Here is a 14,465-nt window from a genome sequence, read left to right on the forward strand (position 1 = left end):
CATTGACAGGAGGAGCTTGAGCAAAGGCCCTGAGGCACAGAGGGGGCATGAAGGGGTCTGGAGTCACTGGTGCAAGGCGGGCAGTGAGCATGTCTGATCAGAGGGACCTCAGAGATGGTATCCAGGGGCAATGGGAAGTCACCAAAAAATGTAAGTGGAGGAGCTATTTGATGATGCTTCTGTCCCAGGAGGATAGATTTTGCAGGAATGTGAGGAAGAGACTGGCTCCCAGTGGTTGTTTCAAGCAACACTCCATGGAGAGTGGGAGCCCCTCTTGTTTGTGTAGAGAAGGGGTTCCCACAGGAGTGGCCGGGCATGCAGGAAGAGGTAGCAGTGATAGGAGGTTGGAGTGGACAGCGATAGCAGCCACCGAAGGCCAGAGCTGAGGTGTCTGGAGGAGAGGAGGGTGAGGACAGGGACACTGGAATTGGCAGGCAGCTTGGAGTGAAGCCCGCCCTCCACATGTAAGGGGGGTTAGAACCAAGAACAACTCTGAGGGGATGAGGCATCTGGCTGCCTGAAATCCCCCCTTCTATTCTTTATGGTCTCTGACCTTGGGCAAGTGACTCTTTGTGAGCCTTGGTTTTCTCACACGGAACTGGGACCAGTAACACCTTCCTCCGGGGCCCTGTGCACATCTGGCAAGGGAACGAGTGTGCAGAACACAGCACCGGGAGCCTGAGGCTGGGTCAGGGGACCCAGACTGAGCATGTGGCAAGTGTCATGAGAAGAGTGTGAGGCCATGTAAATCAGGAGGGGTCTGATTCAAGGTTTCGCCAATTGCAGTTCTGGTCTCTATGAAAATGGGTACTGAGCTTCATACCCAGGAAAAGGATTAGAGTGGATCCCAAGGGCATTCTTATCCTGTCCAAGCTGCAGAACCAGTTGCTATGAAAGTCGCCCAGATAAAGCTCAGTCCCTCAGCTCAGGGAGCTGGGAGCTGGGGGAGGAGACCGGGGTGGAATTGGAGAAGTTGGGCTGGGACACTCAGTCCCGCTGCTGCTTCCTACTTCACCATTTTAGGCAAATTTCTCACCTTCCCTGAGTCGTGTTTGCTCACCTGCAAAATGGGGATGATGATGCTTGCTTTCTGGGCCACTGGGGGTGGGGAATTAGAGGTGATCCATGGCAAGAGACTGCAGGCAGTGGCTTAATTATCATTAGGGGGAATGCAGAATCATTACAAATAGTTACGTAGCACAAAATCAGGAGCACTATTTGGGGAAGGATAAGGTGTTTTGGAGGTGCCCAGGAGAAGGGGATCATTTTCACCTGAGATAATCAGGAGAGCCTTCCCCTGGAGGACATGGGACTTGCTCTGGTCCTGGAGGAAAGGTGGGGATTGGGTGGTGGCTTCACCACCGTGACATGGCCAAGTGGCAACTATGTTTCCCAGGATCCAGCTCTGTGCATACGGTCCAGTTAGACTGGGCCATAGGGCATTTGCATGAGGTTTTAAAGGTGAAGGGGAAGAAGCAGCCATGTTGCTTCAGCCCTTGGGAGGTCAGTGAACAGTGTCCAGGCACCATCGTCGCTCGTACACATTGTCCTCATCCACTGGCTTGGCTGTGTGGCTCCCACTGAAGGTCCACTCTGCTTCTCCAACTCCTCGATGGTGGTGGGCTTGGCTCCATGACCAAGTGCCACCTTCTTCTGCAGGACACCCCTCCACCTGTCACAGACTGGGACACGGCTAATCCCTCACCTCTGGGGAAACACAGGAGAGCCTCCAACGGCCTCACCACAAGCCTGCCTCCCCACTGGGCTCTTTGGAAAGGGTCCCCTAGCTAAACCACTCTCTTTATCACGGGGACCAGGCACAGGGCTTGCTCATTGCTGACAGCAGGCTTCAGTTCTCTGCCAGCCTGCAGAATGATTCAAACCAGCCAACCATGTCCTCCTGATCCTACAAAGCCTGCTCCCACAGCCCTGCACGGTGTGTGGTGTCATCCTCCCCTGGCTGTGAGGGTATGTGACCAACGAGCGGTTCCAGTCTCACTTGTCCAGGGCGAGATGCTGTGTGTTTGATCCTCCCATAACGCTATGGCTGTAGTCCTTCCCTCACCAGTGAGGTAAAGAGGCCGTATTCAAAACAGAGACCCACACAGGTTCCCATCTGTTCTCATGGCTTCCGGGTTCCACATGTCCTTGTTCTCTCCCATCTGATACCAACCCTTCTTTTCCCAGTGCCTTCCTTGTGGACCTTAAGCACCGGCATCAGACACAAAACCCACCACTTTGCAGGGAGCAGTTTCCAAAACTGCATGGATCAATGCCTGGGTCATATAATTTACCTTGTCTCCCTAGAGGCCCTTTTCTGCAAGTAGCAGAAACATGATCTCCCTCATTCCCAGTAAACACAGTGAATATTCAGGCTCCTTTCCCACTCCCCTTCTTTTCGGGGGTGGGGGCAAATTCATTCTAAGGACTAACATGATGGCATCTTGGCAGGGAAGGAACTGGGCCTCACTTGGCATCTGTAGACACCGACCTCTGCAGCACTCCTGTGCCGTTGGTGTTCCTCAGTTCTGGCCGGCCCACACCCCTACCCTCAGGACAGCGACCCCTGCTCTGACCCTGCCTGGCACCGCATTTGATTCCTCTCCAGTCTATCAGGGTGGGGGCTCTGTGAGCCTACCTTGTGCCCTTGGACTCAGTATTCCATTCAGATGGGCCCCCACGTCTCCTCAACTCTCCGATCCCCGTCATATCAGAGTGGATATGGCTCTGTCACGCCTCCTCCCCTTGGGGTCAGTCCTCGGGTGGGTTCATGACTACTTCTCAGAGATCTTGTGCACATCTAATTATTTTCCTTTCCCTGTCTTTCTTCTGGTTTAAAGAGCACTTTCCCTCTTAGGAAAAGCAAGTAGTTTTAAAATAATTTCATTTTTTTTCCTGGGGCTATAGATTAAAAAAAAAACAACCCTCAGATATTAAGAACTTGACATCTTTCTTCTTTCTTTCCAACTGGCCTGATGACTTTGCTTTGGAGGAATGACAGCCTCTAGTTCTAACTGGAGAAGGCCATGGGGCCACTGGGGGATGGGGGCACACAGCACACTCCAAAGTCCCAGGTGGAGGACAAGAGAGGGGCAAAGCCTAGTATTATGGGCTAAATGTCTGTGTCCCCCCCCCAAATTCATATGTTGAAGCCCTAACTTCCAATATGATGATATTTGGAGATAGAGTTTGGGGAGGCAATTAGATTTAGATGAGGTCATGAGTGTGGAGCCTTATGGTGGGGTTAGCATATTTATAAGAAGATGAAGGGAAACCAGAGGCCCTCTACCTTCTCGCCTGTGTCCACTCACTGAGGAAAGGCATGTGAGGACACAGCTAGAAGACAGCCAGACACAAGGCAGCCAGACACAAGGCAGCCAGACGCAAGGCAGCCAGACGCAAGGCAGGAAGGGAAGCCTCAACAAGAATCCAATCTGTGAGCCCCTTGGTCTGGGAGTTCCAGCCTCCAGAACTGTGAGAAACAAGTGTTGTTTAAGCCGCTCCATCTGTGGTGTTTGCGTGGCAACCCAAACAGACCAAGATACCAGGCGAGCCACGGGTGGGAGACAATTCCAAGGGAGAGTCATGGGCAGGTGCCCCTCTCCAGGTGGTCCGGAAGGCTGTCCTTGGGAAGGCCATCCAATGCCACACTCAGGGGCTGGGGAGAATGTAAAAAGAAAACAAGACTGTAAAGGGTTAGGAAGTAAGCAAGGATTGGGAATATGGGAGTGCTATCAGCTACTTCTATGAGATCCCAGTAAATAAAAGTGGGAACAGATGAGAGATGTTTAGGGCCTGCAGGGGACATTCAGAACCCAGCAGGAGGAGGGAAGGATATGTTTAGGACAAGGGACTCTTGGGTATTTCAGAACACAGAGGAGAAGGAGTCAAATAGAGGGAGAGATCTCCACACTTGGAAATGAGAAAACTATTTTGGAACATTAGCTATATTTTTGCTAACTTGGTGATCTTGGACAAGATACTAAACCTCTCTGAGCTTCACTTTCTTCACTGTATAACTTCTGGGAAGGGCAAGTATATGTCCCAGGCTTGCTTTGAAAAGTTTTATTATTAATTTAAAAGGAGTTTGAGAAACAAACAGGGTTTTAGAGGGGAGCGGGGAGGGGGGATGGGTTAGCCTGGTGATGGGTATTAAGGAGGGCACGTACTGCATGGAGCACTGGGTGTTATACGAAAACAAGGGATCGTGGATCACCACATCAAAAACCAATGATGTATTGTATGGTGATTAACATAACATAATAAAATTAAAAAAAAAATAAAAGGACTTTGCATGATGGACAGCAAATTCTATAAGTAGGGACACATATGGTGCTTACTGTTTGTCAGGCCCTACTCTCCACATTTAATGCATATTAACTCCCTGAGTTGCATGTACTAAATGCCTTTCAACTTAATTCTCAAAGCAACACTGTGAGGCAATTACTTGTCTTATCTTCGTTTTACAAAGGAGGCACAGAGAGGTTAATAACTCATCCAAGAACACAGAGCTAATGGCTGGCGGGGTACCGGCTCCTAATCACCGTGCGGCACCGTCTCGTGCCAAATGAGTTTTCAGGATTAAAATTGATTATGTGGTTGATTGATTAGCTGGACCGAGAAAGAGAAAGGATAATTACTGGAAAACAATAGCAAAGGATGAACAAAAGGGTAGGATCTATAGCCCAAGTAGAAAGGCTGAGCTTTGAAGGCTGAAGGACAAGAGGAAAAACAAAGCTGGAAGGTGATAGTAACCGAGCGCCTGTACCAGCCGCTCCTGAAGCTGATCAGACCTATCCTGCAAATTTAGGCTCGAGCCAACAAAATCTTTTTCTCACTTAAATCAGGATATGTCGCATATTCACTGACCTGCATCTGAAGGATGATAACTGATACGTTCATGGAATTTGGAGTCTGGTGGTGGACAAGGGAGGCGGAGGGCTGTCACTGTACGGTCGTGACCAGGCCCTGTCTAGTTCTCTGCATTGGTGTCCTCAGGCAGCCCTAACAAGGTAGACCAACTGCTTGGCTTACATCAACAGAAATTATTCTCTCAAAGTTCTAGAGGCCAGAAGTCTGAAATCAAGGTGTTGGTAGGGCCATGCTCCCTCTGAAGGCTCTGGGGGAGAATCTATTGCTTGCTCTTGATGATGCTGGTAATCCTTGGTGTTCTTTGGTTTGCAGTGCATCACCCCAATCTCTGTCTCCAGCATCACGCTGTTGTTTCCCTGTGGGTCAGTGTCTAAGGACATCAATCATGTTGCAGTAGGGCCCACCTAGTGGATTATGACTTAATTTTAACTTGAGTCTATTTTGAAATAAGGTCACATTTAGGTTCCAGGGTTAGGATTTCAACATATTTTTTGGGGGGGGACATAATCTGCCCACTGTACTCTTATACGTGGCTCTATATGGCATATGATTATCTTGATAGTGTCCCCTCTGTTCCTCTTATCTTTCCACAAGCGTTCAGGCAACTTTCTATCTCTCAGATCTCAAGGGAAGAGATGATACTGTCTAGAACAAAGGCCAAATTCTTGACTTGGAGTTCCAAAAGTGGTTCTTGAAATTCACTGTAAAGATAGCAATCTAAAAGCAAAGGGAATTTTGATGTATAAGAGTTGGACTTGGTTGAAAAATAAAAGGATTTGTGAGTTTTGGCAAGAAAGCCTGGAGGGCCAAGTACAGAGAGAATAAAATAAGCCGGATTTCTGGAGAAGACACAGAATGTAATGCAAAGGCCACTTTTCAACTACTTACAAAGGGAAATAAGGATTCAACAAGCAAGGTGCTTAGGAGGAAGGGAGGTTAGAACAGAGCCGTAAGTCGGCTTCTGAGAAGACTCCCAGAGGCAATTTTAAACTCTAAAGAGGCAAGAATCATGCAGAGGTTTGAGGAGCCCAGTGAGCATAATCTGGAAATACTGCAAGCTTCTTAGCATGACCCAAACAGACCCTTAAGTAGATGACAGAGGTATTTAGCCAGACAGGTTCCAAGGCAATCTCAAGGTCCTGCACATCCCAGGGAGGGCCAGGCCCCCAGGGGGACCAGAGCGCCCACTAAGTCAGAACGGGAACACAGTGGCCATGGCAGGGACCATGGGCCTTAGTGCTCACTGGCTGTCCATATAGAATACCGACAGGCCGTGAGGGGAAGCTTCACGGGAGACCTGGGTTGTAGCAGGGGCCTCATCCTGTCCTGAACCATGTGTGTGTTCCCCAGAACATACCTTCTCCTAGAACTTAGTTCGCCACAAAGACACAAAGAAGGGAAAGGAAGGAATCCTTCTTTTGGATAACTACTTACCCCCAACAGACTGAGTCATAAATTGGAAGTGGCCAGTTTCCTTGGATTGAGTTTTAATTTTTTTAAAAGATTTTATTTATTTATTTGAGAGAGAGAGAGAGAGCATAAGCAGGGGGAAGGGGCAGGAGGAGAGGGAGAAGCAGACTCACCGCTGAGCCGGGTGCCCGATGTGGGGTTCGATCCCAGGACCCTGAAATCATGACCTGAGTTGAAGGCAAATGTTTAACCACCTGAGCCACCCAGGCGCCCCTTAATCACCAATTCAAATGGAGGCTGAGTTCAGTTAATGGGGGAACAGGATAGTTACATCTGTATACATCTGAAGCTTCTTAATATGTGTATTAATTATCTATTGCCATGTAACTTAGCGGCTGAAGACAACGCATGGTTAAGGTCTCATAGTTTCTGTCAGTGAGGGTTTGGGGTGGGATGTAGCTGGGTTCTCAGCTTCAGGGTCTCACCAGGCTTCAGTGAAGGAGTTGACAGGGCCTGAGGTCTCATGAGAATGCTCTTTGGGGAGAAGAAAGGGTTTCCAAGTTTGTTCAGATTATTGGCCGAACACATTTCCTTTTAGGTGCAAGACTGAGGACCGACTGCTGGCGGGAGGTTGCCCTAAGCTTGCAGGGTCTCCCCACAGTCCCCTGCCCCACAGTCCTCCCAACGGCAGTTCACAGCATGGCACCTACCTCTTGAAGGCCAGCGGGAAAGTGAAGGCAAGTGGCTAGCAAGGTGAATTCTTATGTGATGTAATCACGGGAGTGACAGACGGTCAGCTTTGCCTTATTCTGTTTGTGGAAAGAACATCCTAGGTGCTGGCCACACTCAGAGGAAGGGGATTGCACAAAGGTATAAATACCAGAAGGCAGGGGTCATGGGGGGTCATCTAAGGGTCTGTCTGTAACTGGATGTGTATCTTCAAACTTGCTATACATGCACCATTGTTGCAAATAGCTTTCGTTCCAGCGTATGAATTCAACGATTTTCAGTGAAGTCTTGTCAGTTTTGTAAAGTTCTATTAAAGGTTGCAATAGTTAGAGAACCTCTCTGTGGGCCTTTACATGGAAGCCGCGTAAATCCTCCTTCACTGTTGAAGGATGGGAAAGTAAGCAGGACTCTAGAGAGGTTGCAGGAAGGAACAGCTTCCAAGTGGGTGTGCCGTGACCATTTCATACACCGCCAAGGTCCAAATGGATGCTTTTCTTTGTTTAGTCAAGAGTTACTCAATGTAATTTGGCTATTAAACATTTGAGAAACAAGAACTTGTTTTTGCTACTTTTAATAAGTCTAATAAATGAATACATGAGAACATGTGGGCTACATGACATTAATGACTATTTAAAAATTCTAAGCATGTTTCCTTTAGAGTGATAGTGGAATAGTTTCTTTTGAGGTTTAACCCATAAATGCTTTAAGATGGCTTTAATTAGCTCCTCTTTTTCTCCCTCCTCTCCCCTTCTGCAGCCCTTCTCCTTCTTCTATAATATATGTTAATATAATTAGTTTTATGAACCCAACTGGCTCACATCACCAGAAGACATGATATTAAATTGAAAAGGCTCTACATAATTAAACATTTAAACATGATTAAGCACACTTACATATATGTTTTTGGGCTAGGAATTGATTTCAGTACCACGGACATTCACCCAATCAAAAGTTCCTAGGAGTGTTTGCCTTATGCTGATATATACAAATGTAACAAAATGACCCTTCTCAGCCCAAATGTTGAAACAGTGTTTGGAAGTGAGTGGGATGCTTGTTGGGACATTTTCTATTAACAGGTGTTACTCAGCATGGATAGTCTTAAGTAATTGGGTCAAAGGAATCCTTAAGCACAATTGTTAACACTTATTAATAACCTATATGTGCTAAACTGTTGTTCTGAGCCTTTTAGGTGCATCAACTCATTCCATACTCACAACATCCCTGAAAGAAGTTAGTATTATTTCCCATGCTTTACATATAATGAAATTGAGACTCAGGAAGTAACTGCCCAAAGGTTACAAGCTTATCCATGGTAGAGCCCAGAATCAAATCCAGTAATCTGACTGTAGATCTCATACTCTTAATTACTATGTTTTAAGATCCCAGCAGGGTTAGTGTACGTGGGCAAGTCAGGGCAAAAGTCTTTGAAATGACCTAAAGAAAGGTAAGACTTCTTTGAGCTATTTCATTAAGTCTCAGGATGAATTGTTGATTAAAAGACCCTGGTGTGGTGTGTGTTCAGGGTTCAGTGGTTTCCATCTGTATAATGGGGCAGGTTCTAATGAAGCCCATTTTCCTATATTTATTATTTTTGGTCCAAAGACTAGCTCATATGGACTTTGTGTGAAATGGTATCTTTTTTTGGCCCTCTTTTAAAATATTGTGCTCAAGTCAACAATCTCTTGCCCCATGTGTTAGCAACATTGGGCTCCTCTTAGCAGGGAGCTGGAAGGATGAATCAGCCACAAAGTGGGGTATCACAAAAAAAGCCTTAAAAGAAAAACCAAACTCAGATTTCTGGAAATGGTGTTAAAGGTTCTACATGTAATGAAAGATCTATAAATATCTCATCTTCTATCTTTGAAAACCTTTACTGCTGGTCCAAATGTTAATCCTCATTGGGTTATAAACCTGGAAAGGATTTTGTGGTCAAAGATAAAAGACAAAAGATAAAATTGGATACTTCCTGGCTGAGTCCTACCCTGCTGAAGAAACCAATGACTTCCCTTCCTTGACTTCAAAGCCCTGACCGATTTACCTATTCCCCAAGCCTGTCAATCCAGATGAAAATGTCCTTTGCAGAGTCCCTGCTCTAGCAGCGTCCTGCCAGTTCTTCATCGGTGAGAAGGCCTGGGAGGGAAGGTTAACCCAGGACAAGCTTCTCCCTCACTTTCTATTGGAGACAACGTCGGTGGTCTCTCATGCTGGTTTCCATTTGTCTTCCCCAGGCTCGCAGGTCAGCTTCCAAGCAGACTCCCCAAAGCGGGCTTCTGTCACCTCAAGAATGCAGAAGAGCATTTTACAATTCAAACAGTAAATATCATGGCCACTAGGGGATGGGGGGTGAGGGCTTAAGATTGATGGCCTTTAAAGGTACAAACTTGTAAAAAGTACTCAATAAGCCATAGAGAACTAATGCACAGTATATTGAATATAGACAGTAATATGGTACTCTAAGTACATAATGTGACAAATATCATTACAATGGCAACGTAAAGTATCAAATTAACAACATATAAATGTATCACATGCTGTACACCTTAAATTTACACAATGTTACATGTAAAATTTATTCAACTAAAAAAAGAAAAAAATAATAAAGCAAAATAAGAGGATTTGGTCTTATGTTTTGTCCTTTACTTTTGGACAAGATTTACTCGCATAATACATGGAGAAGGCCAGAAAGCAATCAGCAAGCCTCTCCCAGGAAAAATCATAATAAGATTAATAATAATAATATTCCTTAATGAAAATAATAAGAAAAGAGGTATTAACATTTGTGACGCCACCTATTCATTTATGTCTTTATTGCCCAATATTTATTGAACATGTAATATATACTAGGCTCTAGGATAGGTACAGGGAGTAGAACGAAGTGGGAGACCTGTCATTAGGTATGCCTCCCTAGAAATAGAAATTGAGATGTGAATTTATATGCAAATAATTTATTACAAGGCTACAATGTTACCAGGAGAAAGCAAAACAGGAGTGGGGGAAGGAAGTTGGAAGAAAGAAGCAGCAAGGATGTGATATCAGGCAAAGTCCCAGCTTCAGGCTGGTCTCATGTTCTAAATCATAGACCGCAGTTAGGATTTTGCTCCATATGGAGGCAAGGGAGCTGGGCTTCCATACTCCTGTGCTCATCAGTCACTGGGTAAGTTCTCTCCAGGGGATGTTAACTCCCAGGCATGTTGGCTCTCCATGCTTGTAGGAAAGGTAATCCCAGTAGCTCAAGAGCAGTGCACTGATGGCAGTTATAAGGGCTACCTTTAGGAGAGCAGCCTACCAAAGCTGGTATGTGGGCACTTGGAAAGATTAAGAAGATATTTGAGGGGTCTGGGTGGGGCACCAATAGGTCCATACAGTCCAGCCCATATTCTGTGGTGGGGCACCAATAGGTCCATACAGTCCAGCCCATATTCTGTCTAGATTTACTTCCTTCTCACATTACATTCCCTCCAACCTGTCATGGCTTCTTCAAGATTGGGGTTGAGTTCAATTTCTGTGGAAAACCCTGTAAGAGGAGAGTTAGTGGGACAAAATGTAGCCCCTGCTGCTATAGTTGGTCTCCAAGCAGTATCTGGCATCTGTTCTAGATAACCTTCACCAATGGCAATTATTTCTGCTGGCTGGGTGGCTTGTTTAGCAAAGTCACCAAGACCCTCATCCCTGAGTGGATGGAGGCCCCGGTGACTATCTCTATTTATGGCTATGGTTGTTGTAACTGCCCATGCACAGTTAAAAATGGGCATGGGAGCACCAAGAGATACCCCAGTGAATCAACTGCATGGTGAATATATTCCCTTCTGCACCCAGAACATGGAAACCCTACTTCCTCATGATGATCAAGGTCAAGTACTCCTGCCAGGATGGTAATACCTTTATTTGCCTGCTGATCTGCTGTTAGAGAGAACCCAAAATGACTGGGTAACAGCTGCAGCTTTAAGTTTAATGTGACTTTTACTGTGTCTCTAGATGGAATCAGCTCTCCTCTGGTAAGTGGGCCTCTAGACCTGTAGAACTTAATTTGTGGGGATGAAATCACAAATTTCCTTGTGAGTTGTTAGAGGCGGTGGTCAGTAAGGTCACTCCTGCTTCCAAACGTTGGTTTCTGGATCCATGTATTCTACCACTGGGGACTTAGTACCATATAATGGCTGTTGGTTTAAGATATGTGCTGCATCCTGGGAGACCACAGTACCCCAACTTCATGGGGTGTTGTCTCCATTCTAGCATCTTGGCTACATCTTCAAGGTACCATCATCATGCTCTATTATTCCTTATAGACATTGTAGGACCAGTAGACCCATCATCATGTGTCCAATGGCACACTTTCTTTGCCCTAAGTGGTCCCTTTGTTCTAGACAACATTTTGTTATATGGGACCCCATCTTGGTACATTTATTACTCCATGAGCTCTCTGATGTGTGGGCTTCAGCTCTGGGGCGGGAAGAGTGAAATGATATATGTGAATCTTGATCATGATTGCTGCCCTTTCCAAACCAGAGAAGAATAAGGAAGATATCAAGCAGGGAATAACTTCAGACAAAGTCTTGGGCTCAGACTTGTGTCTCAGGGAGAACTGAAGAGTAAGGTACAGCTCAACAGAATGGTTGCCTTGCTCATAGGCAAGGCATCTTGGATTCCACACTCTGTGCCAGTTAGTCACTGTTAAGGCCCCTTCATCCAGGGGACATAAACTCCCAGGCACCTCTTGCTCTCTTCACTTGTATGTAAAAAGTGGCTCCAGCAGCCAAAGGGAGTTCTTCCAAAAAGAGTCACATATGCAGACCCCTGAAGCCAGAGGAGGGGCACAGAGGAATTGAGTAAAAGAGATGTGAGGAGTTCTAGATGAAGTACAGACAGTGTCTTCTACAGACCTGTAGTTCATGGCTAGGAGGAGAGGCAGATCCTAAGCAAACTGTCATAATTCAGAGAGGTAAGTGCCATAACTTACCTTGCAATTCCAGGGTCACTGAGCCTCAGTCTCTTTCTTGGGCTTAAGGGTGTGATAAGGGAGAAGGACAACTATGCCCCAGGAGGTGACCTCTGAGCTGAGCTCAGAAAGATGGGTGAGGATTATTCAGACAAGTGGGATAGGGAATATGATGTTACAGGTAGACGAAGAGGCATGTGTAAAGTCACGAGGATGAGAGACTAGGTACAAATATTGAAGAAACTGACAGAAACTTTGAGTGTGTGTGTGTGGGAGGGGTGGTGGGGGATAAAGGGGTGTTGATAGAGTAGTCTAGTTTAGACAGAATACACTAGATGAGAACCAGATCATGGATGGTCTTTTATGTCATACTGAAGAGCTTGGATAGTTTACTTAAGGCAATAGAAAATAATGAAAATTATTAATCAATAAATTACTCAATGAGAATTGCATGATAGGAAGACTAGTATGGCACTTGTATAGAGAATGAGATTGGAAAGTGTATAATATTGGAGATACCAAGACCTATTCTAGGAAGTCATTGCAATAATCCATGTGAAGAATGACTTGAACCAGAGCAGTTGTGGAGAGATTAAGAAGCATGGGGAAAAGTGTGAAAGGATAAGAGACATGGTTAGTGACTGTGGAGGTGAAGGAGAGTCATGGATTGGATGATGATAAAGCCATCATTGGGCTAGGGACTCAGGAGGAGGGAAGCCAGGAGAAATGAGGTCATACACAGTCATCAATGTTGAGGACATCCAAATGGAGATGTCCAGGAGGCTGTTGGATGTAGACTGATAGCTCAGGGCAGAAGTTCAGGCTGGAGGTATAAATTAGGAATCAGCAGAATGCAGATGAGAATTAAAGTTATGATTGCAGATGGGACACTAAAATTGTCCAGGGTGAGAAATAAAAGCATGAGTGAGGGTAGATATCTGGGAAAATACACAATCTGAAAGGAGCTTTGGAGAATGAGAACCTTATCAATGAAATTGAGAAGAATTATTCCAAAGAGCAGAAGAACCAGAAACCAGGACGAAGACAATTTCTCCAGTGCTGCAGAAGAGGTTGACCAAACTGAGGGGGCCTTGGGATTGGGCCACAAGGAATTCCTCTGTGTCGTTGTGGAGGTTAACTTCAGGGGAAAGAGTAGATGGGAGAAAAACAGGTGGTGAGGGCACATGACCATGGTGTACACTTCTTCAAAATGCTTCATTGTGAAGGAGACAGGGGACAGGACAGTGCCTGCAGTGAGTAGTGGGTGGAAGAGGAGATTTCTCTTTTCTTGATGTGAAAGACTTGAATATCTTTACATATGAATATGAGAGGAGATAGGAGTGAACAGGGGAGTGTGGGTCTTATAAAGGTGGGAGGGGTTGAGATCCAGCCTACAATGGACAGAGGAGTTGTGGGTAGGAAGGGACCACTTTTCCTACTGCCCTGGCAAAGCAAGAGTAAGGAAGGGTGTAGGCTCAGAAAAGTTTGGGGGTATGTGCGGAAAAAGGAAGACATTTTCTTGGTTGCTGTCTGCTGGAAGTGAGGGCAGAAGATGGGTTGGGGGTTTGGAGAAGATCCTGATGGGTTAGCCTGACCCAGGTAGAACTGGGTTAGCATCAGAAGTGTTGGCCTCCTAGAAGCTCAGCTGCAGAACACTGGTTTACATTCCCAAGAGTGGGAAGTGTGATGTCCTGGCAAATGTGGGCTATACCCACCAAGGACAGACACCTGCCTTGTTTGTTTGTTTTTTTTTTTTTAAAGAATTTATTTATTTATTTGACAGAGAGAGAGATAGCGAGAGCAGGAATACAAGCAGGGGGAGTGGGAGAGGGAGAAGCAGGCTTCCCTCGGAGCAGGGAACCCTATGTGGGGCTCGATCCCAGGACCCTGGGATCATGACCTGAGCTGAAGGCAGACACTTAATGACTGAGCCACCCAGGCACTCCGACACCTGCCTTGTTACCAACGGTGGCAACAACAACAAAAATCAACTTTCTGTGACTCTCACATAAGGGTTACCAGCACAAACTTAGTAATCTGCTAAATGTAATGTTTGAATAGAGCCTACCTAAAAGAGGTTTTTATTTAGAGGGGCCTGAGAGGTCAATCTCTTCAATACCAGTATGTGAGATTTTATGCAACATGCAGTGAAGTCTCTGTTACCTGAAACCTTCAAAAGTGGAAGTTTCAATGAAATAGGCATGCTCTCTTGTTACCTAACCAAGTAGTCAGAATCAGGTTTCTTTACTTTCCCCTCCCCTCAGGATAAAGAGTACACACACAGTAATTAGCTGAATTTAGGAGTTTATTTAAAAGGTTAAAATCTGTCTTATACCCTGGGCTTATGCATAGTTAGAGCACCTTTTTTGCTTTCTACAAAACATCTGCACACCTACATTCACTTCATAAGCATCATTTAAAAACATCTACCAGTTTTGGCTGATGCCTGGGCTGGATGTAGGAATAATAAAAAAAAAAAATGAATGTAATGCAGCCCTCACCTCTCACACACACTTCC

Source organism: Phoca vitulina, unplaced genomic scaffold, assembly GCF_004348235.1.
Source record: "Phoca vitulina isolate PV1807 unplaced genomic scaffold, GSC_HSeal_1.0 scaffold68, whole genome shotgun sequence".
Lineage (NCBI taxonomy): Eukaryota > Metazoa > Chordata > Mammalia > Carnivora > Phocidae > Phoca > Phoca vitulina.